Source organism: Micrasema longulum, unplaced genomic scaffold (assembly GCF_059751315.1).
Source record: "Micrasema longulum isolate JH-2025_06_02 unplaced genomic scaffold, ASM5975131v1 h1tg002219l, whole genome shotgun sequence".
Lineage (NCBI taxonomy): Eukaryota > Metazoa > Arthropoda > Insecta > Trichoptera > Brachycentridae > Micrasema > Micrasema longulum.
Window position 1 is genome coordinate 37,345 of NW_028279381.1, and position 24,736 is coordinate 62,080.

At 30.8% G+C, this 24,736-nt stretch overlaps 1 long non-coding RNA gene across 1 annotated transcript in view; it reads right to left on the reverse strand.

Annotated features, from left to right (window-relative positions):
• Nucleotides 1-3,687: 3,687 nt before the first annotated feature.
• Nucleotides 3,688-24,736, reverse strand: part of LOC148272711 (uncharacterized) — a 78,074-nt gene continuing 57,025 nt past the window's right edge. The window contains exons 2-3 of the long non-coding RNA XR_015824792.1: nt 13,373-13,745; nt 3,688-4,020 (exon numbers count right to left, since the gene is read on the reverse strand). This is a non-coding gene — a long non-coding RNA (uncharacterized LOC148272711). The remainder of the gene's footprint in view (nt 4,021-13,372; nt 13,746-24,736) is intronic.

A 24,736-nucleotide genomic window follows, 5' to 3' on the forward strand; every position in this document is an offset into this window, starting at 1 on the left:
TACAGGGCTTATGACCTGTCGTTGGCTGGTTTAAGTGGCCACTTTACACACTGTGTAAAATTCACCATTCTGCCCATATTTGAACATCTATATTCCGTCAACTCTTTCATCTGTTGAAATAATTTAATTATATGAATCTCACACGCATAAATAAAGGTTTCAACTCTTTAACTTCACAAACATCAACAGATGAAAGAATTAAAGGAATAAACATGTTTAAATATGGGCAGAATGGTGAATGTTACACGGTGTGTAAAGTGGCCACTTAAACCAGCCAATGACAGGTCATAAGCCCTGTACATGCTTAGACTTTGATATTACCTTATCTTAAATGTTATTCATATCTGTTGTAATATGTTAACTATGGTGAAGGTGTATGAGTGGGTTTCGAATGTTGGTTTAGTTAGTGTCCTGACGAAGAGACAGGTACGATTCGAAACCGGTAGACATAGAAAAGTCGATAAGTGGTTATATACAAATATTTTATAACATTTAGTAAAATGTTTGACCGCAGTGTTAACGCTTTAAATATGAATAAAGTGCATTAATATAAATAGTGTAGCGAGAGATTTTTTTGAAAAATATATGTCAATCAAAAATTGTAGTACTTTATATATATAATTGGTACATATATTATTTATATTTTTATGTATTTCATTGCTTTATATTTGTTTTATTATAAATTTTACCATATTATTTATGTTTAAGTAACATGTTTTCTTGGTACATATATATACTTTATATTTGTATAATAAGAATTTTTAATTTCTTACGTTTGATTAGCTGGGCATTTATAATTAAGTAGTTTTAGTTTTTCTTTTTTATGTTATTGTTTTATCAGTATAGGACTACTTATGCTTTAGAGATAGAAAATCTCCATCTTAGAACAGGCTGTGCCATGTTAGATGGAGACTTTCATAAACAGAGAACACTCCGTTTTCATTTTACATTTTTTGTTTTTATATAGATTCCCCGTTATTAAGTATGTGTATTATTTTTTTGCAATAAATTTATAAATAAATAATATTGGATTAATACGCTTCTCATAATCTAGCGTGCAACTATGGAAATTAATAAAAAATAGAATATAGATATATCGAAATAGGTTAATATTATTCATTATCAGAACTCAATTACAGATTCACTGATGATTTACGTACATTTCGTATTGCGTGATGTTTTGAATACAAAAGCGATAAAAGTTCGTTAGGCGCAAACGTAGATGATATATTTAACCGTAGAGCTAGATTTTCAATAACGACTCCTCTCCTCTTGTAACTTGTAAACTGCCGTGTGTTTCCCCACCTGACGTGCTACGTGTTATTTCAATATGAAAGCGTATTAAGTTCTCAAAGCGAGGAGTACATAACATTATTATGCCGCAAGGAGTGCTCTTAAACGATCAATCGCAATTAAGAATATAATGTTTTTATTCTGATTACTAATGTGATCAATCCAATTCAGAAATTATTACATAACTTACCACTAATTGAGAGAAAACCCGATAGGTTTTCAAGTTGCATAAATATTTAACAGCGCTATATTCAATGGCTGTTTGCTCTCAAACGATTAATCCGATCCAACATCGCTTGCTTCGAAAAATAGCGTGGATGCTCAGACTAGAGAGAGATAATTATTCTTATGCTGAAATAGAGTCAATGTTAAATATTTCTAGTCTACAAAAACGTAGAACTAATATTGACTCCATATATATGTTCGGCATACTAAATGGTATAATCGATGTTCCATCATTACTGGGACAAGTAAAATTCAATATTCCGACTCGTAGATTGAGAAACAATGAAGTACTGTTCATCGATCAGCATAGAACAAACTATGGCCTAAATTCTCCAATGACCCGTCTTTGTCGTATTGTTAACCCAAGACAAGATCTGCACTTTTTTGGTTTAAGTTTACAACGATTTAAACGAGCACTAAATAAATAGTCCAGATCTTGTCTCGATGTCCCTTATGTTTGTCAATGCCTCTTTCTTTTTTTTTTATGTTTTAAACTATTCTTTTATTGTAATATTTAAACCATATAAATTGTATACATGGACAATGTCCGTTAATAAATAAATAAATTAATTAATTAAGTATTTTTTATTTATTTGAGAATATATTTTTTCATGCAATATTCATATGGATTTCAATAATTTAGGAGCAGGCATAATTGAACATAGCTATGCAGAAAGCAGCCAGCCATAGAAAAGTAAAACTTAGATATTAGCGCCTTGGCGAAAAGAGCGAATAATCAAATATATAAAAAAAAATAAGGGGTTCAAAGTATTTCCAATACCAAATAATTATTTTTTGTCGATAATTCTATAACTAGTAATATTTTTTTTAATATAAGTAGTTTAATTTGGTAATATATCCAAAATAAAACAAGTTTATTGGATTATAATTCTACTTTATTTTTTATAAAATATACAAAGAATATATTGTGACGCGTTTCGTCTTGTTAGGACATTTCAAACAGATCAGTATATTTTATAAAAAATAAAGTACAATTATAATCCAATAAACTTGTTTTATTTTGGATACATCACCAAATTAAATACGGAATTCTACCAATTGTCTGCATATACAATAAATAAGTAGTATCTTTTGTAGACTTTCTTAATTTATAAATGAATAATATTGTTTTAAATGCTCTGTATTTTAGTATTACTTAAAATTATACTTACATGTATTGTTGGGGCCAAAACTAAATTGAGCAATATTTCGTTTATTAAATAATTCTTTACAGAACGCATTTAAATTACTAACTTCGTTCCGAAGATTTGGCGGGTTAAAATAATACTTTACAAAGAACGCTTTATTGGTTAATTTTGTATACCGACTAGCAATTTCAGATGTTATTGTTCGGCTTTGCAACGTGTTCATTTATTTCAAAAGTGTCGTATATCGTCAATTATTGTTTTATGCCCTTTTAAATGACGTCTACTGAAGTTGAGATATTTATTTTTCTGTGTATACTTTGTACCCTTGTATTTTTTATGTAATATTTCAAAGAACCGGACATTTGTCCCGTGTTAAGATCCTAGTTTAGTTTATTGTTTCTTGTCCTAGGATGTCACATATAATTTAATTTATTGAGGAAGAGAAATCTCGTAATTGTTTGAAAAGGTCTTAGATATATTTTGTTTGGCACTAAAATATCAGTATTTTTTGTAGAATGTAATCGAAATAGGTTTTGGAAAGCTTGTGAGAGAGGAACAAGCTTTAGTCTTCATCTGGAAGTCTGCAAGTGCGCTTGTAGAATTGCTGACGGAAACTCAGACCGTAGCAGGCGAGGAGTGTACGCATTCTCGAGTGTTACGTGTATTAGGTAAATGTGTACCTATGTAATCATTTAAAGAAACTGCGGTTATCTTTCAGAACAGTTGCAATAATTATTATTTCTGTGACATTGACTAGAGAGCCTCTAGAGACGACGACGGAAGGTCCTAAGTGACAGGCGAGGCTTGTACGCATTGTTTTTGTGATCGACACTATTTTCAGAATATGATTATTACAATTTTTTGTATGAAAGCGGCCCGGCTCATTTTAGCATAACATAGAGTTGACCTGACTGTACCCGATAACACCGCTATCTCATTTTTTCAAAATTGTGGACTGGCTGCTTTCTGCATAACCACGTTCAATTGCAACGTCTGTTTGAAAATGTATTTACACTTTTACTATTAATCATAATCTACAAAAATAATGACAAGTAAAATAAAATTTTAACAATTTAAAGTTAACAGTAAAATAAAATATGTAATACACGTCATTACAAAAAAGATTCATGTTCTTATTGTTTCCTTTTTCATTTCCTATATTGTGATGATACTTTTTATACGATGTTTTTATATCACTATATACCAGAACTCAAAATCTGCTATTTGTTCCATCTTCTAAGAGCAGGTTTTGTTTTTATGCCTCAATATCCAGAATGTGTGGATTAGTCAGTTCAACACACAGCTTGAAATTCTTTGGGATAGATCTTCTTACTTTTCATAGATCTCTTCGTCCCTAAAATAGTGTTGAATGGATTGGCATGGTTTATCTCAAAGTCGTATATGTTTATCGTGTTTGTGAATTTATTGTATACCATAATTTTATTGCCCTTGTTTGTCATCGCCACATAGTTTTATGTTATTTTGTTAAGTTAGTAGTTATTGAAAAATAAATATATTTTTGCAAAACCTATCATGTTTAAGACAACGGTAATCTCAACAGTTTGACAAAAATATCAACGAGCCAAGAAAATATTTTACTTTGTGCTAGAAGTTTATTTTAGGATAATATTACTACAAAAAAGAATGGTAACTTATGTAATGCAGGGTATTTATTTAACATTCTGTTTTATTTATTTATAAAAAAATATAGCTATTCTTACATACAATGCAATTTAATTTGTTTTTTACATTTATTCTTGAATTGTTTAAACTTTCTACTGAATATGTTAAATGATTTTTACATGAAAAATTTATTTAAAAAAAACAATTTAAATAAAAAACATAATAGAAGGATTATGTGATTAGTAACTAAAAATCGTAATTTAAAACATAATTACATTATTTATTTTCATTAAAAAAGAGGAATATTAGAATTCTTATTATTAACTCAAATATTTAAATTTTCAGACCATTTCCTAAAAGTCGTAAATAACTTGTGCTGGAAAAATAGAAATCGAGTTGTGGTGGAGTGGGATTTGAACCTGGGACCTTTGGTCCGTGAGTTCACAATACTACCTCGGAACCATGACCCGATCTAAATACATAATTAATATTCATGTGTTCATTTTAATTTATTGAGTATTTATTTAAAATATTTAGTTTGTAGTTGATAGCTATTTGGGGACTGTTGTATAGATGACTGCTTTGATTTAATAGTAAATAGGTTTCAAATGATTAAAATCGAAGCTTTTAAACAAGTATTCTGTAATAGTTATTATTCAACGCTCTATTAACCATGAATAAACAAGTTCCTCTATTTGTCTCTGCTCCGTTTTGATTTATGTCTTAATTAAATTAGGCCGCATATTTCTCTGGGCCACCGACATAATAATATTTACTCCCAAAATCTCGAGCACTCAATTCAGACGCGCTGAAATAGATTCTAAGTAAATACTCGTAAACCGGAGGTGGGGCGATATTTTACAACTCCACGACAGCTTCTAACGAGATGTTGGTTCTACGCAATCACCTACTTTGTCCGTACACTCGGCTGATACCAAATTATTCTTGGAAATTCTATATCAAATACGTACATCCATATAGAGGACATAATGCACATGCACCTAACTAACCTCCCGCATCGGTGTACTCATCACTAATAAATATTAACTCATCACTAATAAATATTAACTAAAAAAGCGCAAATACCTTAGAGTAAACTCGGAGGTTTTAAAGGAATTAAAGGAATAACATATAAATAATGGACCGCATCTGAGACGTTTTCATAAAAATATACCTTAATTATAGTTTATTTTATTACCATACACAAGTCCTCAAAAAACTAAAAAATAGGCAAAAAAAAATGGTTTTTTGATGTTCAATTTTTCTTCAGCTTCTCTTATTGTATTTATAATTTATTTATTTATTCATTCAAAATTACAGTTACTTAAATATTAATGAACTTATTAAGTTTTTTAATACTGCGCCCGTGTCAAGCCATAATAGTTAACATTAAAAATACATGGTAAAATTAACTAAATTAAATTATAATGACATGTGATGCCATAAAATAACTATCCAAAAAAACAGTCTAAAAATGATAAACAGACATAAATATTAAAATATAAATTATAAAAATTTAGATTAATTTATATTTAAATAAACAAAATAATATTTTCATTGAAATCAACAAAATAAAATTGCAAAAATATAATAAAGTAGCATTATAAAAAAAAAATAATAGTATCATTGAAATCAATAGAAAAAGAATATGTGTATAAAAACATAATTGAAATGATAATTGAGATATGGTTTCTAGAAACTCACTCTATATTCTAGTAAGAATTAGGAGCAATAAATAATATGCCAAATAAGAGTGAGTACTAATCTAAATAATACAAAAATGCATAAGAATATAGAAAAGTAAAAAGCAAATAAAAGTAAAAGTTAGCAGATTTGTCAATTTTTGCTAATTGCTAATCTCGAACTCTAGAACCTCGTCCCTATCGATGTGCAGCAACCAATTGCAAATATTTTTTTTTAAATACATTAGCCTTTGTGGAGTTCTTTATGGCTGCCGGAAGTTGATTAAAAAATTCGGAGCCAGGAAGGTAAAGTTACTTTGAGCTAGCTTTGAGTGATTGGTGGAGCCAGGGTAATTAATCCTCCCCACTGATCGCGTCTGTATATTTTGCTGTGTCCTGACTTTATCTACAGATTCCCAGAAGTTCACAAGTGCCCCTTTAACCTAGCTGGACCGAAGGGGGGATTCGAATCCCCCATAAACCGATTTGGTAAATTTTACTTTATGTACATAAGTATTCGGCAAACTAAAAAAATGAATAAAATACATGAATGAGTTGAATATGTGTACGCGAAAACATGAATAAATTATTGCACGGTCATAAACACTTCCAACGTTTTATTCTCCTGATGCCATATACAAAAAGGCGATGGGGTCGTTTGGTCCCCCCGTTCGGATCATGTGTAATTTTTGGATGCTTAGTGAGGGAAACGTTAACAAATATAAAATAAAATAAACAAAAGCATACACAAAGGCATAGCCTTAACGTAGGTACACATCATGTTTTTGTTTTTTTTCCTGAAATTTAAATCTGTTTAATAAAATAAATAAAAATAATTGTTTTTAACCACTTAATTTTTGTTTTTACTACCACCGGTTTCAAAGGTATACAAGCTTCTTAATCAAGGTATACTTAACTAATCAACGAATTCTATACTATTTTATTTTTTCAATGCTGCGTATGCTGCTAATAAATCAATTATTTTTGTCGTGTGAGGTTGGGAAGCGTAATGTGAGATGGGTACGATCTTTAAAACTTGACAAGAGTGGACTAAAGGAAATATTGTTTATTTGCTCAATAAATTTTTTTTCGAATTATGAATCGTTTTATTCATTTCTAAGGTTTCCAAGATGTTAAATTTTATTATTTTATTTTTAACATGAAGAACTTTTAATCCAGTGTAAAAAATAAGTTGTTGAAAACAAAGTTGTTTTTGTTTATTTTAATATAATAAACAACTCCAAAGTTAGTGCGTCAAATATAAAATGTATACTTAATCTTTTTGTTCAACAAAAAAATTGTGGATGGCATTAATTTGTTTTTTTAAACGGCGGTTACGGCCGTTATAAAAACTGACCGTACACACTTGTGTTTACGTAAAGTTTCAAGGAAATACGAAAACTTTTGACATTGCCGTTTTATTTCAAACTTACTGTTTCGACAAACATTTTTTATCTTTCAATATCTTTTTGGTTTTACTAGTCTGATATTGCTCGAAGGTCATAATTTATCGTGCCATGACTGATTTTTTTATTTCAAAGTTATCGATGGAGATTTCCGTAAAGAGAATCGAGGTGTGGTCCCGTGGTTGTGTTGCAGATTCCGGATCCTATGAGGTTTCTTCTAAGCTCTTTAAAAAACTTTATTCACATTTACAAGTAATATAAAATACCCACATAAAGAAATAATTCACATTCAAAGCTTGATCCATTATATCTTACGGAGTGCGTGTCTCGGGTCTCATCTGGGTAAAATTTGTGATATTCAGGTGAGACTGTTGAGGGATTGTACCGGATAGCATAATCCGCGAGGCGAAACATATGGGCGAAGGTGTATATTTTAAATTCTGTAATGTCCTGCCGGTAAAACAACTTTGTGACTACAAATTGATTGTAGATCACTTTGTTGATCCGGAATATAAAAAAAGAGTTTCCCACACTCACAACACTAGATTAAAAACTAAGGGCTCCCTGTCTGTTCCCCGAATCACAAATTACTTCGGAGAGCGAACATTAAATTGCGTTGTTCCAAGATTGTTCAATGATCTCCCACAAACCATCATTAACATGAAAAATCTTCAAATGAAAAAAAAGAACTGAAGAAATATCTTCTAGATACTTTATAGTGCCTGTTTATAAATAAATCTGTAAAATATAAATAAAATAAATGTAATATAAACCTGTCATAAAAAAAAATGTGTCTCACCGAAAAGTCTTTAGACTTAGTGGGTAACAAATTCTAATATGTATTTTTTAATTATAAAATAAACGCTGCTCTGCAGCACTGAAACTGATCCAAATAAAAAATATTACGAATAGAAATAAACCAACTAGAATATCTCCCCCGTTCGTACCATTTATTTACCGATGATTTGCAATTGTATATTCATTTCGAACCCGTCGACATTGTTGAAACACATAGAGTAATATCCCTTGCACTCGAGCATATCTCTTTATGGACAAAAAAACATGGCCTTCTCATAAATCCATCAAAAACCCAAATTGTACTTGTTGATAGTAAACAAATGTATTCAAAAGTGAATTTTTTCACACTTCCTCTTTTCAAAATAGATAGTACAGAAATTCCATTCTTGACTTCAGTCAAAAACTTAGGTATTATCATGCATAAGCATTAAGGGTGGTACGATCAGGTTAACAAAGTTAGTCGTAAACTTTATAGCAGTTTGCACTCACTTAAAAGATTACAGAACTTCTTACCAATTAATGTTAAGCAAACATTAGTCGAAAGCTTACTTCTCCACTCCTTGACTATGTGGATGTATGTTATCCAGATGCTAACTCTGAATTGCTTGATAAGTTAGAACGATTGCAGAATATTTTTATTCGTTATATCTTTAATCTTCGCAAATTTGACCACATAACCGAGTATTGCACGCAACTACACTGGCTCAGTATCAGGCATAGAAGAAACATTCACATTCTATCACTTCTTAACAATATTTTAAATAAAATTACTTCGCCTGTTTATCTGAGAGGGCTCATCCAACCTCTTTCACAACACGGATTATCTCTTCGTTCTAGTAAGGAGAGAACCCTTTTAATACTCTGTCATCGCTCTAACTTTCTTGCCTCCTCTTTCACAGTAGTAGCCGCTCGATTGTGGAATAATCTACCCACTAATGTTGGAGACGCCTCTTCTTTATTTACATATAAATCAAGATTAAAATGTCACTATCTAAATATTTAAATTGTTCTTTTATCCTTTTTCTTTCCTTCCCATTCCCTCTCCTGTCTTCATAGTATAGTGTTCATTTTATTTTTTTTTAATATATTTTTTTTGGTTAATCTTTGCTTTTAATTTTTGTATAAAATTGTAAGATTCAATGTGTCCATGTATTTATAATTTTCTCAAACTGAACGGTTTGGGTAGGTAGGAAGAAATTGCCTTAAGGCAATATGCCCGCCCTTATATGTATATATATTGTATAAGTATATAAAGTGTCAAAGAAAATGATAATAAATAATATTCTAGCATTTACGTCTAGCATCATAAAACTACAATTAATTAGTTTTACGCTTACATTTTATTTGTGCTTTTAAAACGTCGAATTTTCGGTAATATATGATTCAACATAATAATGATTGGAGTTTTCGTCTGCGATCTTCGATAAAATGATTGATGAGCGAAATTCTCAAACAACTTAAAGTGTCTCAAAATGTAAAGTTATCGCGTACAGTTAACTCGAAAGAAAGTAAAAGTAACGAGAGTTTAACAAATGTGTTTTTTCCGTTTCCATTCACAAATTTAATTCATTTTGATTCGGGAAAGTTTCATTGAAGTTTGACAAAAGAGAGTAAGCTAATTTTAATAAATTAATTAAATCGACTTTTGACTAAAGTAATCTATTCTCTTTTTAACGAATTACAAAAGGGATGGAGAATACTTTAAAGAAGGGAATATGGAAGTCTAGGCATTTACAGGGCTTATGACCTGTCATTGGCTGGTTTAAGTGGCCACTTTATACACTGTGTAACATTCACCATTTTGCCTATGTTTGAACGACCACATTTCTATAATTCTTCTATTTGTTGATTTTAGTGAAGATAAAGAGCTGAAATCTTTATTGTTGTAAAGAGATTCATCTGACTGAATTATTTCACATACTAGGCAACGCCTGAAAATAATTTTCCCTAGAATATTATCAGATTTTTTTTTACTAAATGATGATAAGCGAAACATTTGAAGTTTTTTTAATTTAAATACACTTCTTCCAAAAAAATTCAATTCGCAAAGGAAACTTTCAAATTACAATGCCACATATATTAGTTAACCCGAAAAAATTTTTAAAATGATCCTTAAGATAAAAATAACTTTTTTAAATTTACTTTCAAATAATTTTGAATTCTCTATCCTTACTTCTGTTTTGTATAAATACATTAAACTCCTTAATAAAGATACGAGTCTCTAAGATGTCGCGAAAGCGATGAAAACGGTCACTGGATATTCCAAATTTGTGGATTTAAATATCACTCGTCTTTTATTTTAAATTACAATTTTTTAACATACAAAGACCAATTAAGTTTTTATAAATTATGCAAAAGGTGTAAACATTAAATCTGACAAAAAAAAATATAAATAAGAAATTCAAGTCAGAAACGAATAATTGTTAACATTTGCGTTTTCCGTTGAGGGTATCGTTGATAATAAATTAAAATAAATAAAAGTACCGAATGCACACTCCGAGCAATCCACGCACACACATGAACGCACATATTATACATACACACACATATACATTACTTGCGGCACATATACATAGCATAAACCACTCAAGATGCACATTCAGCAACTATCCCAAATAATCGACTCCATGAAAAACGTGCAGTTAAAAATGTCTACATCAATACTGAGTCCATTATAATTTTTACGGGTACGTCTAATGAATGAATTCGAGGTATAGTTGTTTTTACGATTTGGTATATAAAAAAGGGAATTCAATCTGGTATAGCGAAGAGGACAACGGAAACTAATATTTTGTAAAGATACGGCGAATCAACCATATTTAGATAAGAATAGAAGGATGAAATAATGAGAGAGAAAGGAGATAATATAAATCATAATGGGAATATTTTTAAAAAAGGACTTGAAGTTAAATTTAACTTATTATTTCTTATGGTGAGTTTAATGGTGTTACTTATTTCGAATATTTCTAGATTCTCTAAACGAAGTTCATTTATATAAATATGTTAAATTTCTACACCCGTTTCTTGATTACGATAATCATAGTTTTTGGATAAAAGAAGATTTTCAGTGAGTCAGCCCTACGGGAAATTGTAGACGAAAAATGTTTTCTTGCGCGCGGTTAAAATCAAAACACATCTAACATGTTCTTTGATTCTAATTTAAAATTTAGCTGATATTTTTCCAGTATGAAAATTAGGCCAATTTAAAAAATGTCATTTATATATTACCAAATTATTAAATTTATCATCCTTATCTTTAAAATTTGTTATTACTAGCATAAAATGCTGGCTTATTGTTGCTGGATAAATTTTTTAAACTAAATAAGCCAATGTATAAGAATCTACGCCAATCCTTATTATTGAAAATTGATAAAAAATTTACGAAAATTTTACTGAAAAAAATAAATAATATACCCAGCCCTATTTAACCGGGCCGAAAAAATTGGAACGATACATGTGGAACGGGCCTATAAGTGACAGACGCAATCAACCATTTCTAAAGTATTCATATTATGGACAGTTTGTTTCTCAAGATGTACAGAGATTGGAATAAATATTTAATGATAAATGTTTTTTAAGAAACGAATTAAAATAAATACTTATGACTTGATGTTCTAACCGATATAATACAAACATAATAAAAAATAAAAAATCACATTTATAAATTTGAAGTGACAAAATAATATGCCTTTCAAATGTGACTTATGAAAATCAATATCTCACTTTCGCGCGTGAGAGATATTATTCTTGATTTAATTGTTCAATTAAGCAGCACAACATTTATTTCCCGATTTCCTGATGATTAAAGTAATAAACAAATTTGGTGGACCCCGTGGTGTAGTGGTTAAGGCGCTCGACTCACACACGGAAGATTCTAGGTTCGATTCCCGGTGAGAACAAAAAAATTAAATGTGATCTTTCTCAAGCTTGGGTGTTCTGTTATGTAATTCAAAACTTTAATTGGGTCTCCTGGCCTGTTGAAGTGCAAAAATAAAAAAACAAAATAAACGATTATTTATAATTGTGCGTTTTCATTTTCGATTTAATATTTTATCAATTAAGTTCGTACTAAATCCATTATTATTACCAGAAAAAAATATGCGTTCTTTGGAGCCGAAATCTAAGTTTTTATGATGTCGGCAAATAAATAGAGGATATCGGATGCTGGACCACTAATAACAGTTAATCTTATTGATCATCGCTTCTGTTATCTTTCTAACCATAATATAATATAAAAAAATGCTCTATTTGTGCCAATTTATCATGTACAATTGCCAAACTTATTACTTTGCTAGATGTATTTATTTTTTTGATCAGTTTTTTAAAATCATTTTTAGTCACTAGAATTCTATACGTCCATGAGCTTTACAGCTGCAAGACGTTTGGTAATATTAGCTTTTAGATTATGTAGGTAAATTAACTAACTCAATCTATATCAACATAAACCTAAACTATAAATAGGGTCTGGATGTCTAACTGTCCATGCCTTCTGTAGCTGCAAGATTCGAGTATACTATCTAGAATATATCTGAAATCTGAAATCGTTTATATTCTGATCAAATTAGGTATAAGTCATTAAAAAATATATTTTAAGCCAAACTAGATTTCTGTGTGTTAGTGACTTGTTGATGTCTAGCTACTGTATCTTACTTAAATTTTGCATAATTGGAAATGGGGAAAAAAATCCTAACCTCCTATGCGCTCTGTAGCTGCAAGGCGTGTTGGGATGTTTATTGTACAGCGCCCCTAAGGTGATTTTCACAAAAACGGTGCTATAAAAATTGCAAAACAAAATGCATAGTAAAATTATTGGTGAATGAGGATTGTCCAAAAATTAAAGACCTTTATTCTTTTTTGGCGACGCTGACGTTTTTCAACCATGGCTCTTAACTGGCGCGGAGTGATTTCCATATTTTTCACCTGAAGCAACACCTGACCGGAAAACGCTTCTAGACTGACGAGGACGTGGAGGGAAGAGGTGAAAACATTTTGGAGGATTGCGATGCCGGAGTTCTACGTCGAGGAAATCAAAAACCTTTTGCCACAGCTCACCAAGTTCATCGATCGTAAAAATGAATACTTAAAAAAATAATGGGGATAGTGTCGTATTTATGTAAACTAGTCCGAAATTTTTGGCCTTAATTCTTGGACATCCCTTATTCTTTCAATACCATTATACAACAAAAAAGATACCTACCTCGTAGAAAAAAAATTGATTTATAAAATCTGTAGTTTTGTTCTCCCCGTCAATATCACTTAACAAACTGGTATTTTGCAAATCAGAAAATTTCTTGTATTCATCTTCTAAAATTCCTATAGTTGAAAATGCGGTGACATCTGTCGTTGACAATGCATCATCGGGGTATGGTAGCCACGATGTGTCCTCCTTTACATCAACATTTAATCGATACATCGTTATTACTCAGCAAAACAAATTAGGTACATGAAATATCCATTTTCCCAGTCATCACAGCCTTAAAAATTGTTGATCTTAGTTTGTGGACATTTTCTCTTGTATGAAAATCTTTGGCATTGAGTTTTTTTTTTATTTTGTACGAAGTGCACGAAATCTGAAACAAAAGAAATATATATCAATTTAGACGTCGACAACAGTTGCCTTAAATAATAATAATAAATTTCGACAATTTTTGTAGCCCCGTTTTCGTGAGCAATCACTTTAAGGGCGCTGTACATTATACTTAGTAAAAAAAAAAAAATAGTTTATCTATAGAATTGCTACTAAGAAATGAATAGTGGAGGTGGGTTGCGCACGGATCGATGAGTGGATCAAACAAATAGGTAAAATGTATGCACTGTTTTTGAAACTTTTTTAATTGGTCTGTATAAATTGGTTTGTTTTTTTATGAATATTTTTGTTTTTTATTGTTTTTTAAATTAATTATAAATAGGTTAATTGGATTTATTACGTTTTTTTTATTGTTATTATTATGTTAACTTTGTTAAATAGCTTAGGCATGTTTCACATTTTGTAATTTTTTTCCCTCGGCACGGGACACCCCAGTGAGGGAACATTATTCTGTATAAAAAAAGAATACAAACAATTTAAAAGTATAAATAAATAAATAAATAAATATGGAGACGAATTTTACAAATTACTAAAAAAATACTTCTAAAAATTACTTCTTTAAATTAGCACTTTTCAAGCCAGGAAACGATTTCACAAATAAACGAGTTTTTTTTTCTTTTCTGAAAAGCGATTCTATCTCAAACTTCCAGAAGTTTTTTTCCGATATAATTGGTGGTGGAGCTAGATTTGTTAATTGTGAATACCAATTTATGATAATCCGTTACTTTTGAGAAATAATATAAATAAATGACGAAACACGAGAACCATACTTGGTTATTAGTTATTACCAATCATTTGTTTGCACGCTATGCTTATTAGAAGCGCAAAAGCGGCAAAAAAGACGTCAGCAAGACGTGGCTCACGTGACGCCAACGCCAACGGGGCGAGGCGAGCCGTTTTATATGTAGGTGTAAACTCGTTTTTAAATCCATGAATAATGAATAAAAACACGTTTTTCTCAGGCATTGATAGTCGCAAAAATCCGCTCTAAATATTTAATACATTTTCAACATTGTTCCTGATATGAAAATACCCTATTGTAGTCAAATTTGATTAGGTAGAACTCCTGTTAAATGACAAAATGTGTTCCCTCTAATGCACTTTTCACTTTTGAGAATAGGTAGGAGTCAAGCACAGAAATGCGCTTGTGAGATAAAACCTGCGCTACTATTCTAAACGCTCTTGAGCCCGTAGAAAACACTTTTATTTCGCGTATTTTGTAGGCTTTTTATACGGCTGCGAGAGCATTTGGAATAGCAGCCCTGATTGTTTTTTGTCTGAGTAAGATTTTTCGGCACCATTTTTGCACAATATTTGACACGTTTTTAAAATATTTTAGAGAAAGTTTTTTTAAATTTTAGAAATTTGCTTTCTTATTATTTCCCCAAATATTCCAATTTTAGGGGGCATTCTCAATGAGTTGTTAATAACTCATTGTTAGAAAATGGAAATTAAGTTGGAGTAGAGCAAGGTTCTAGCCTCGAAGTTTTCATTTATTTCTTTGGAATGTTAAAATAAGACCCTATTTTTCGGGACACACATTTCAGCTTCAGACGGAACTCCAACAAGTGTTTAGTAAAAAAATAAAAGATTAAGGTATAGAAATCCACCCACAGCGTACTCAAGCAAAATGCAACACCTGTTGTGAAGACGCACCTCTGGGTGATAAATACTCTACAGGGAAGGGAGTGCCTGAGAAATCTTCATATTTATATTAGCACATACATGATATTATAGGCATGTTATTTTCCCGTGTTCGGTTGGAATAAACAATACATTTGCGAAATAGAACTAAAACCGTGGATGAATAAAATATTTATTGTTTATAGTCCATAACCGATGACACACGCGCTCAAACGTTTCACCTGAAATAATGCGTTGACCGAAAAAAGGAATGTCATCATTTTCTATACAATCCAATATAACATATTGTGCAACTCTATCAGTATTGCACATGAAATCGGAAGCATCGTTCTGCAGTACATTTACATCGTCCCTTCTTTGAAGAATGAAATGAACTACAAAGGAACGTCGCATATAAAGAGACCACGGGATGTGGCAACGCAGGTCAGTCAGACCAACAAGTTCAGTTCAGTCTGTCAGTCCAGTTTGACGAAGTCACTCAATTCCAGCATGTAGTTCAAATGCAGTCCCTCAACCCATCATCGACGTAACACTCGCGCAACATAATTCGCTATTTATTTGCCATGTAATAAATAAACTCTAACTGGGGTAGGAACTCTAACCAACCCTCGACAACCTAAATCCTAAAAATATATGAAAAACGTATAAACTTTGTACCTACGTATATTATGATATTGTATAATGATTACACTATGACCTACCATGCAAGAGGATAAAACTTATTATTATATTATTTTCCGATTGAAACAAGCAGATTTGTAAGATTATTTTTTATTTGTAAAACATATATGAAAACCCTTTCGGATTATAAAAAAATATTTTACTTATATTTTTATTTATTTTTAAATAAACGGCATAAATTGCCTTTGACATAATATAGGCATAGAATATAAATATGAAGAGAAAAAAATACACATGTTGGATATACATATATAAAAACATACTAAAAATGATAAAATTGCTTAACTATAACAATAGTAACAAGTAAATACATACAAGTTATTAAAAATATTAACGAAATATATACATAAATATGAAACAGTAAAAAAGCAAAACATTTTTAAATACAGAGAAAACACAAAAAAAGAATTATATTGCGAGAAAAAAAAGAAATCAGACTTATTTTATAACTATCAAGTCCAGAACTAAATACATATGTCAGCCTTATCCTAATACTGATTACTATATCTTAGAAGCCTAGAGATAGGCGATATATTATTTTATTTGATGCAATTCGCAATAATACTGTCATATCGTGGGTATTCTGGCAAAAAGCTCTAACTCCCAAATCCCTGTTTTGAGAAATCAAGCATTTAAGTTTTGTTCTAATTTTACTCTTTTATATATTATTTAAATATAACAAGATGTTAAGTGCTCATTTAAGAACGTGTTTATAATTTTTCCGTTTCTTAATTTTATATTAAGTTATTTAAAGCTTTTAACCTGAATAAAATCCCGGGTATACGACTTAACCTGAAATTTATTTTTAAAACTACAGATATATGAAATTTAATATGACTTAGTGTATTTTGCCAGTTTGTAGAGCGTTAAAAACTTTACAAAACTGCATCATTAAGTCAAATACGCATATTTTCAAGTTAACGTTTTTGCCAGTATACCCACGATATTTTGTAAAAAATGCCTGCCTTTTTGGCTTGGTTTTTTCCTGGGCTCGTGCTTCAATATGAAGTTGACAGAGTTATCTTCAATAGTCTATAAAGTAAAAGGATTTTTAATTACAGGTTTCTGGCGAATAAACCTTTATTTTTTTTCATTTTCGTAAACAAAATTCCTTCTTATTTTATAGGCAATTGAAGATAACCCTATTAACTTTTCATTGTAATCGTGGCGTTGTTAGCTTATTGTGAAATTTTACTCTCTACTGTGAAGGACGCGAGGTGTCGATTAAGAATGTTGCGTGTTATATTTTTTTGGTACTCTCGCATTGTATCTGCGTCTGTTACTTTTTGGTATATTTAATCCATCATTATTATAGATAACTCAAATAGCGCGATTACTCAAACCCCTAGGGGGCTGGTAAAAGTGATTCTATGCAATAAATAATGTATTTAATTTGAATGTAAAATACGTTTTTTTCACGGGCAATGAATTTATTTAAATGTGGTAAGTTTTATTTTCCGAAATATCACTTGACTCTTACAGTTTCCTACTTCCGCCATAGGGCCTGCATCGTAAATGCGCGTGCACCAAATTCTTCTCTAGAATTTCACTATGAAATAATCCTGAAGATTCACCGATCATACCAAACCGTGTCTTAAAGCTTGTCTGTCAAAAACCAACAACAAAATTACTTTTGTTTCTTTCAACTTACGTAGTTACCTGCTTTATGTCTTTTAGTTTTTAAACATTTCTTTTTTGGTTTTATTATAATTTATATTCCATGGTTATTGTATTTAAAATATGTTTAATACAACTGTGGTTATAATTCATTCCGTAATATCATTACAAAAATAATGCTTTACACCGTTGAAAAATATATATGCTTAAAATTCTAAGAAACTGGCCCTGCTTAGCTCAATGTAAGTTAGATTTCTATTAGGAAATGACAAACATATTTTTAAAAAAAAAAATTACTTTGTTGTATGACATTTTTATTTTTTATTAATAAATTTCAAAAATGGTACATGTTTTTTTTTAAATTTTAAACATATCTACTTTTACACATCTAGTGGATGTTATCACTGTAACACTCCAAAAAAAGAGACTAACTCTTGTGCTTGGAGAGTGACTTACATAGGATGTATAAAGAAAAAACATAAAACAATAATACATTCATACTAATTAAAATTTAATGTAGTTTTTACATGTGTTCAATAAATTTCTTTAGATTTATTTTAAATTTATTTATTGATATATTATTTTTAATAGTTTTTAGTTCATTGGGAAGATTATCATAATTTTTTACACCTTTGAAGACAAAGCTATTTTGACCATGACTTGTGGGGAATTTAGGAATTTTAATATTTTGTTGGTATCTGAGTGACTTATTCATGTCAAATATTTTTTTTTTCTTTTTTATAAATTTGTATAATAGAATTTATTTTATTAAGAGTGTCTACTGTATGAACCTTAAATATTTTATATAGACTTTCCGTGTTAAATGTTGAGGGTTTCTTTAGAATAACTTTAATAATTAATCTTTTTACTACTTTAAGAGGGTTTAATATATTGGCGTATGAACCACCCCGCCCTACAATACCATATTGTAACAAAGATTGACATTTTGCACTTACTTATTTATAAATTTGTATAAACCACTTTTACTTTTGAGTTATATGTCAACCGGTTTCGAGGTCACTTCTATATCTTCAGGACATGAATTTACTTACAATTGCAATCGTTGCTACGTATATTACAAGATATTGTAAGAAAGAAACAGAAAAATGAAAAAAGGAGAGAGAAAGATGATAATATAATCAGAACCGGAAAATAAATATAATAAAAATAATTATTTTTAAATTTCCCGTTATAATTTTATTATTTTTCTCTCTCCTTCTTTTATTCATCTGTTTTTTTCTCACAATATTGTCTAAAACAATTAGAAACGCGAGTAAGTTAGTTCAAGTCCTAAAGATGATGAAGTTAAATCGAAACAGGTAGACGTATAACTAAAAAAAAAAACTATCTTAAAATCCTATATTCATTATTCAAAAAGTATCTTTAGTACTTAGTTTCCTATGAATAATTAGTTAGTTTGTAAAATTCTAACGCTCCATTAGTTAAAATCATATCTTATCTTCAAATTGATATACTTTTAATTTGAAACTAAAGTAGAAGCATTAACATCGTTTCTTACTTACAATAATACCGCAACGGAACCAAACAGTTAATGAATAAATCCTCGTAGCTTATCAAGCAAGATCAACTCCGTACAGTAATTAATCGCTTCTGATGTAATTTAGCGAAGACAGCGGTATAATATTGTCTTCGGGGGTTGGATAAAGTTTGCTATTGTAAGACAGAGTAAGATAATTATTATGAAGCGTTGAGACGTGCTTCGCTTACTACCAGACGCCCTAACCCTTAACCCTAATATACCTAGCCATGAAATCATGTTTATTTCTATGGAAAAGGGTGCGCCTGTATTACTTGTATTTAGGCTTTCCATGCTTCCCGGTTTAGATGAGATTCGAAAGTACGAGAACATCACGAATTTCAGACCTATCCGATATTTCATATTGTTTTAAACTATATTTTTTATCTACTAGGATGACTAATCATGGTTATTAGTAAGATATTGTCGTTGGTTTTAGCGTAGATGATGATTAATAACTTATGTTATTTAAAATATTTGTCTGTACATAAAAAAAATAATTAATCAGATCTAAATTAAATGTTTTACTGCATAAATTTGCGTACTTTTGGAATTATCACCGTTTCTTACTTCTATAAACACAATTGAAGATAGTAACATTTTCCCTAAAAAAACGCACTCAATAATAAATTATTACAATATATCGATTCGTCTTTAAAATTGAATCTTCAAATTAAAACGAATACAGACATTTTGGAATCATTTCAATTTACAAGCAGTTCAAAATTAGCATCATCTTACATCTAAATAATCGAAGAGTGAGAGAAGTAAGCTCTGGACTAATGTTTGCTTAACATTGATTGGCAATAAATTTTGCAATCTTATAAGAGAGTACTGTGTAGGACTTTACCAACAAGCCAAGTTTAATTTATTACCTCCATGGAAAACGCAAATGTCAACAATTATTATTTTCTCATTTAAAATTTTTATTTATTTTTTTGTCACATTTAATGTTTATATCTTTTTTAATTTATGAAAACTTAATTGGTCTTTTTATGTTAAAAAAATGTTATTTTTAATACTTATTTTGTATGACTGTATGTTTTCTGAATAAAAAAAAAAAATATTTTTTTTAAAAAAGCCGTGAAGTTGACAGATCCGAACACCGCTTTGACCCGCAACGCGTAATCCGATGCAACGTCAGCTCGGACAAGTTATTAAACGTCGTGCACCGAAAGAATATGCACATTTTATCTTGGCATTTCGTGTCACCCGTCCACCAGCTCCTCGCTATTGTAAATTCCTTCTCTACGAAATTGTAAGGATGTAACTCGTGTGTATCTACTCAACAAGTAACTTTATTTGTAATCCATCTTTCTCATTTAACCTCAAATCAATTCACGCGCACCCATCCATACAGTACAAACTGCTATACAGTTTACGACTAACTTCATAAACCTAATCGTTCCACCCTAAATCCTTATGCATGATAATACCTAAGTTTTCGACGGACGTCATGAAAGAAATTTCAGTGCCATTTATTTTAAAAAGAGGAAGTGTGAGAACCACTTTATAATACATTTACAATTTGGTTTTCGTTAGATTTATGAGAAGTCTATTATTTTTGGTCCCTGAAGAGATATGCTCGAGTGCATGTGATATTACTTTGTGTGCTTCATCAATGTCACTGGGTTTAAAATGAATATACAATTGCAAATCACTGGCATATAAAGTATACAAACAGAAGAGGTTTTGGGTTTTTGGATTGATATTTATTTTTTATTTATTCATATTTTTCGCTTACAAACTATAATTAATAATAAAAATAATGTGACCTCACTGGGGTTTCCCGTGCCGAGGACACTTAACAATTTAGTTTTTTTTTATTACATTTGAGAATAAACAAAGAAGACTCACTTAAAAAACAAACATAATTAACAAATATTCAGACAGTTTTAAAAACAAGGTATTTATATACATCTATATTATTTATATTACAAAACACACAATGAAAACAACAAAAACCTAACATAAGCCATACAGTTGTGGAGCAGTTGATTCAGCATTGGTATGGGCGAATGAGACAATCCATTTTACTTCTACCTAGCTCCACTATCCATTTTTTTATACCCTTTTTAAACATTTTCTCATTACTAATTGCTTTAATAGATAGTGGAAGTAGGTTATAGATTTTAATTGAATAATACTCAAAATCCCTTTGTCTGAAAGTGGTATTAGTTTGTATTTGTTTAAGTTGTTTATGTGTTGAGGATCTAGTGATTATATTATTTGTATGTGATGTATTGTGGGGGTTATGTCTTTCATTTGAGTAAGAGTAGTTTTTGAATCTATAAGTGAGTATTGTTTTAGCGTATAATTGTTTTGGTGTCATAAGTTGTGATTTATGGAATATTTCTTCAGTAGCTGTCTGTATCGGGACTCTGAGTATTATTTTAATGATGGATATAAAGGGAAAATAAAAGTGTAAAAAGTACCCCCCCTTGTAGTACACCGGCAGTAAAATCAATCTTATGTGAAAGGAAATCTGAAATTTTAACACACTGCCGATGGTCACGTAAATATGCTGAAAACCAATTTATCGTGGTTGAAGATAGGTCTAAGAACTCAAGCCTAGCAAGAAACAAGTTAAAATCAGCAGAGTAAAAAGCACTACTAAAATCGAGTAGAACCAAAAGCGTCAAACGTGTATCATTCATTGCTTGCCCGACATCTATGATAGTTGATATTTATTTTAACTAAGACATGTAGTGCTGTATCCAGCTCGAAAACTAGATTGCAAAGGATCATGTTGATTATTTTAGTTATAAATTAAAAATACTTGGCTCTGATAATTCCACGTCCCTTCTAACCGGCATCTCCATACCAATCTGCAGCTGAGGAAGCCGGCATAAAAACCGATGATGCTTTAGATAAAGAATATGAAGTGTGTCCTCATTTTAATTTTATTAATTTATTTTGTTTTTGTATAATTCAATTTCAATTGAATTTTTTTTATTGAATTGTAAAAATGTAAATATTTTGAATCTGTCCGGATTTATAAAAAAAATTATGGTAACCCGACATAAGTACATAAGTACTTAAATCTAAACTATAAGTACCTAACCTAATGTACCTTCTGCTAACAAATTCTGTGTACATCGCTGTTCGCTGTCCAATTAGCCACGTCGTGTCGCTAAATGGGCGTCCATCAGTTAAATATATTAACCGTATCTTGATTTTACTCTTACTGAAACACAGATAGAGAACCTCGTTTGGAAGAGAATAGTCTGAGCATTTATGGGGGCTTATGTTATCATTTAACACAATCCACCATTTTGCAACCCCCACTACTCTTCCTAGGTTTATATGTTTTTTAGGAAATAGTGGCATTTTCGTGAAATGATACCTCAAGGGCGCTTTACAAACTGATTATATGAATAGTTGCATAGGTTTTCACGGTTGCTGTTATCTATATGCATCTTTTTTGGGTGATTCCGTGTAAGTTGGATACGTTTCGACTACCACCATTGCAGGAACCATCTTCGCTTACAGGACACGAATAATAAAAGAGGCAATTGAAAGACACAAACACCCAAATAACATAAACAACGATAACGGGCTTAACCCAACATAGTTCCCGGCACTACTAAAATGACGCGAAATGTGCCTGCTGCCGACTACGACACGGTACAAATTACTGGTGAATAAACACATGTTTTTTTCTACAGAACACTGAATGGTAGCCAAAACGTCGGAACGATTCCAAATTACACATAATCATCCAAAAAATATACACATTGATTCCATGAATACTGGTATTATTTTTCGAGACGTCACTTCAATTTCATTCTTTCCCACGTCAACTGGGAGAGCATTCCATGCTATAGGGCTTACGACCGCAGATGTGTGTTCACCGAATTTAGTGCGCTGATTGCATACATATAACTATCACCATAGATGTAGCTGATCTAAGCGTAAGACGTCCGTCAGCTAGTTTGTGTGGAATGCAGAGTTTTTTTAGATAATCCGGAGAAGAGTTGTGCAGTGACTTTAAACCAAAAGAGCTTGAATTCCGTCCTCTGTGGAAAACGTAGCCAGTGTAATATTTACGTTTCTTCAAATTTCATCTACCTGCTGATTATTGAAAAGTTAAATCTTAAAGTAAATAATTCGTTTAAAAACGAGATTCTGTAAGCTACCAAGACGATCATTGAGGATTATTTGCCTAAAAAAATTCTGGTGAACGAAATGATTTATGTTGTGGATGATAAATTTTGTTTTGTTTACCTCTAAAAGACTGTGCTAAAAAAATCTTTGGGAACGGCGCTGTAACCTCGTGTGACATTTAGCAAAACACGGAATATTCTTAGGTTCAGACCCATGTGTACGTAAGGGTTGCTTATTAAAGTGCATGTCGTGTTAGTTTTATATTTTTGTGCAACAACTATGGTGAAGGTATTTAGTGGGTTTTGCATAATAGTTTAATTGCTGTCCTGACGAAGAGACGGATAGTGGTTACATACAAATATTCAACAGCATTGAATAACGTTGATTTAGGAGAGCAAAATTTTAACGTTTTTTTTGTTTAATCTAAACGATACACAACGCAATGGAATACAAAAAATCTGATTTTTATGTTTTTATTAATTATAAACTTACGTTTAGGCAACGCCACATTCGGAATACAAATAAAAAAGGTAAAAAAACAATGTAAGGATTATAATATATCTCATACGTTAAAAAAACAAACACCTAAGTAATATTCGACTCGCCTGGGTAGACAAATTAACCTTTGGCATCAATCGATTGTGTAAACAGAATTGTTTTGAAAAACGTATTTTGATCCTTCCGTTTATACTCGTACATACTAATAATGGGTTCAATTCTCATTATTTAACTAATTTAACATTCATTTGTGAATATTTATGTTACTTTTCAAAGAATCGAATCGTTAGTATTGAATATTTTTTTGTATGTACAATATACTCGGACTTATCAGCGGTGGTGGGTGGCAAAATAAAAAAGGCATTCGCAATTGCCGTTTGACAATAGAAAACTGATTGAGGGGAGATTTAACGGGCCATACCGGTCAGTACTCATATTTTTACGATTGATAAAATCTTACTTGCTAATCGAATTTCCGAAATTATTCAGTTTTTTTCTTTATTATACACGGCTCACCACATTTTATATTTGAATAAATTGTCTATTAATTTCATTCGGAGAAAAATTATGATTCTGTTATTGAAAGTTTTAAATATCAGCGAATCTGGTAGCGGTGGTTTTTCGTTACTTTTTTCTCTCATAAAAGTACCTCATTTCCGAAAATCGATTACAAAGATTTCCCTTGACCCTTTTCTAGTATGATGGAGGTCTTGTAAACTTGTGGCTGTCCACCCTTAAGGATCTGCGAACGATTTATGGACGCATAACGTAATCTTAAGGGTTTCTGAAATATCGAATGGAAATGTCACAATGTTTTTCAGACAAAGTTAGTAAATGGGGCGTATCGTGTCAATAAAACAGTCTAGCTAAGGTTGGAAATTTCCCGACAT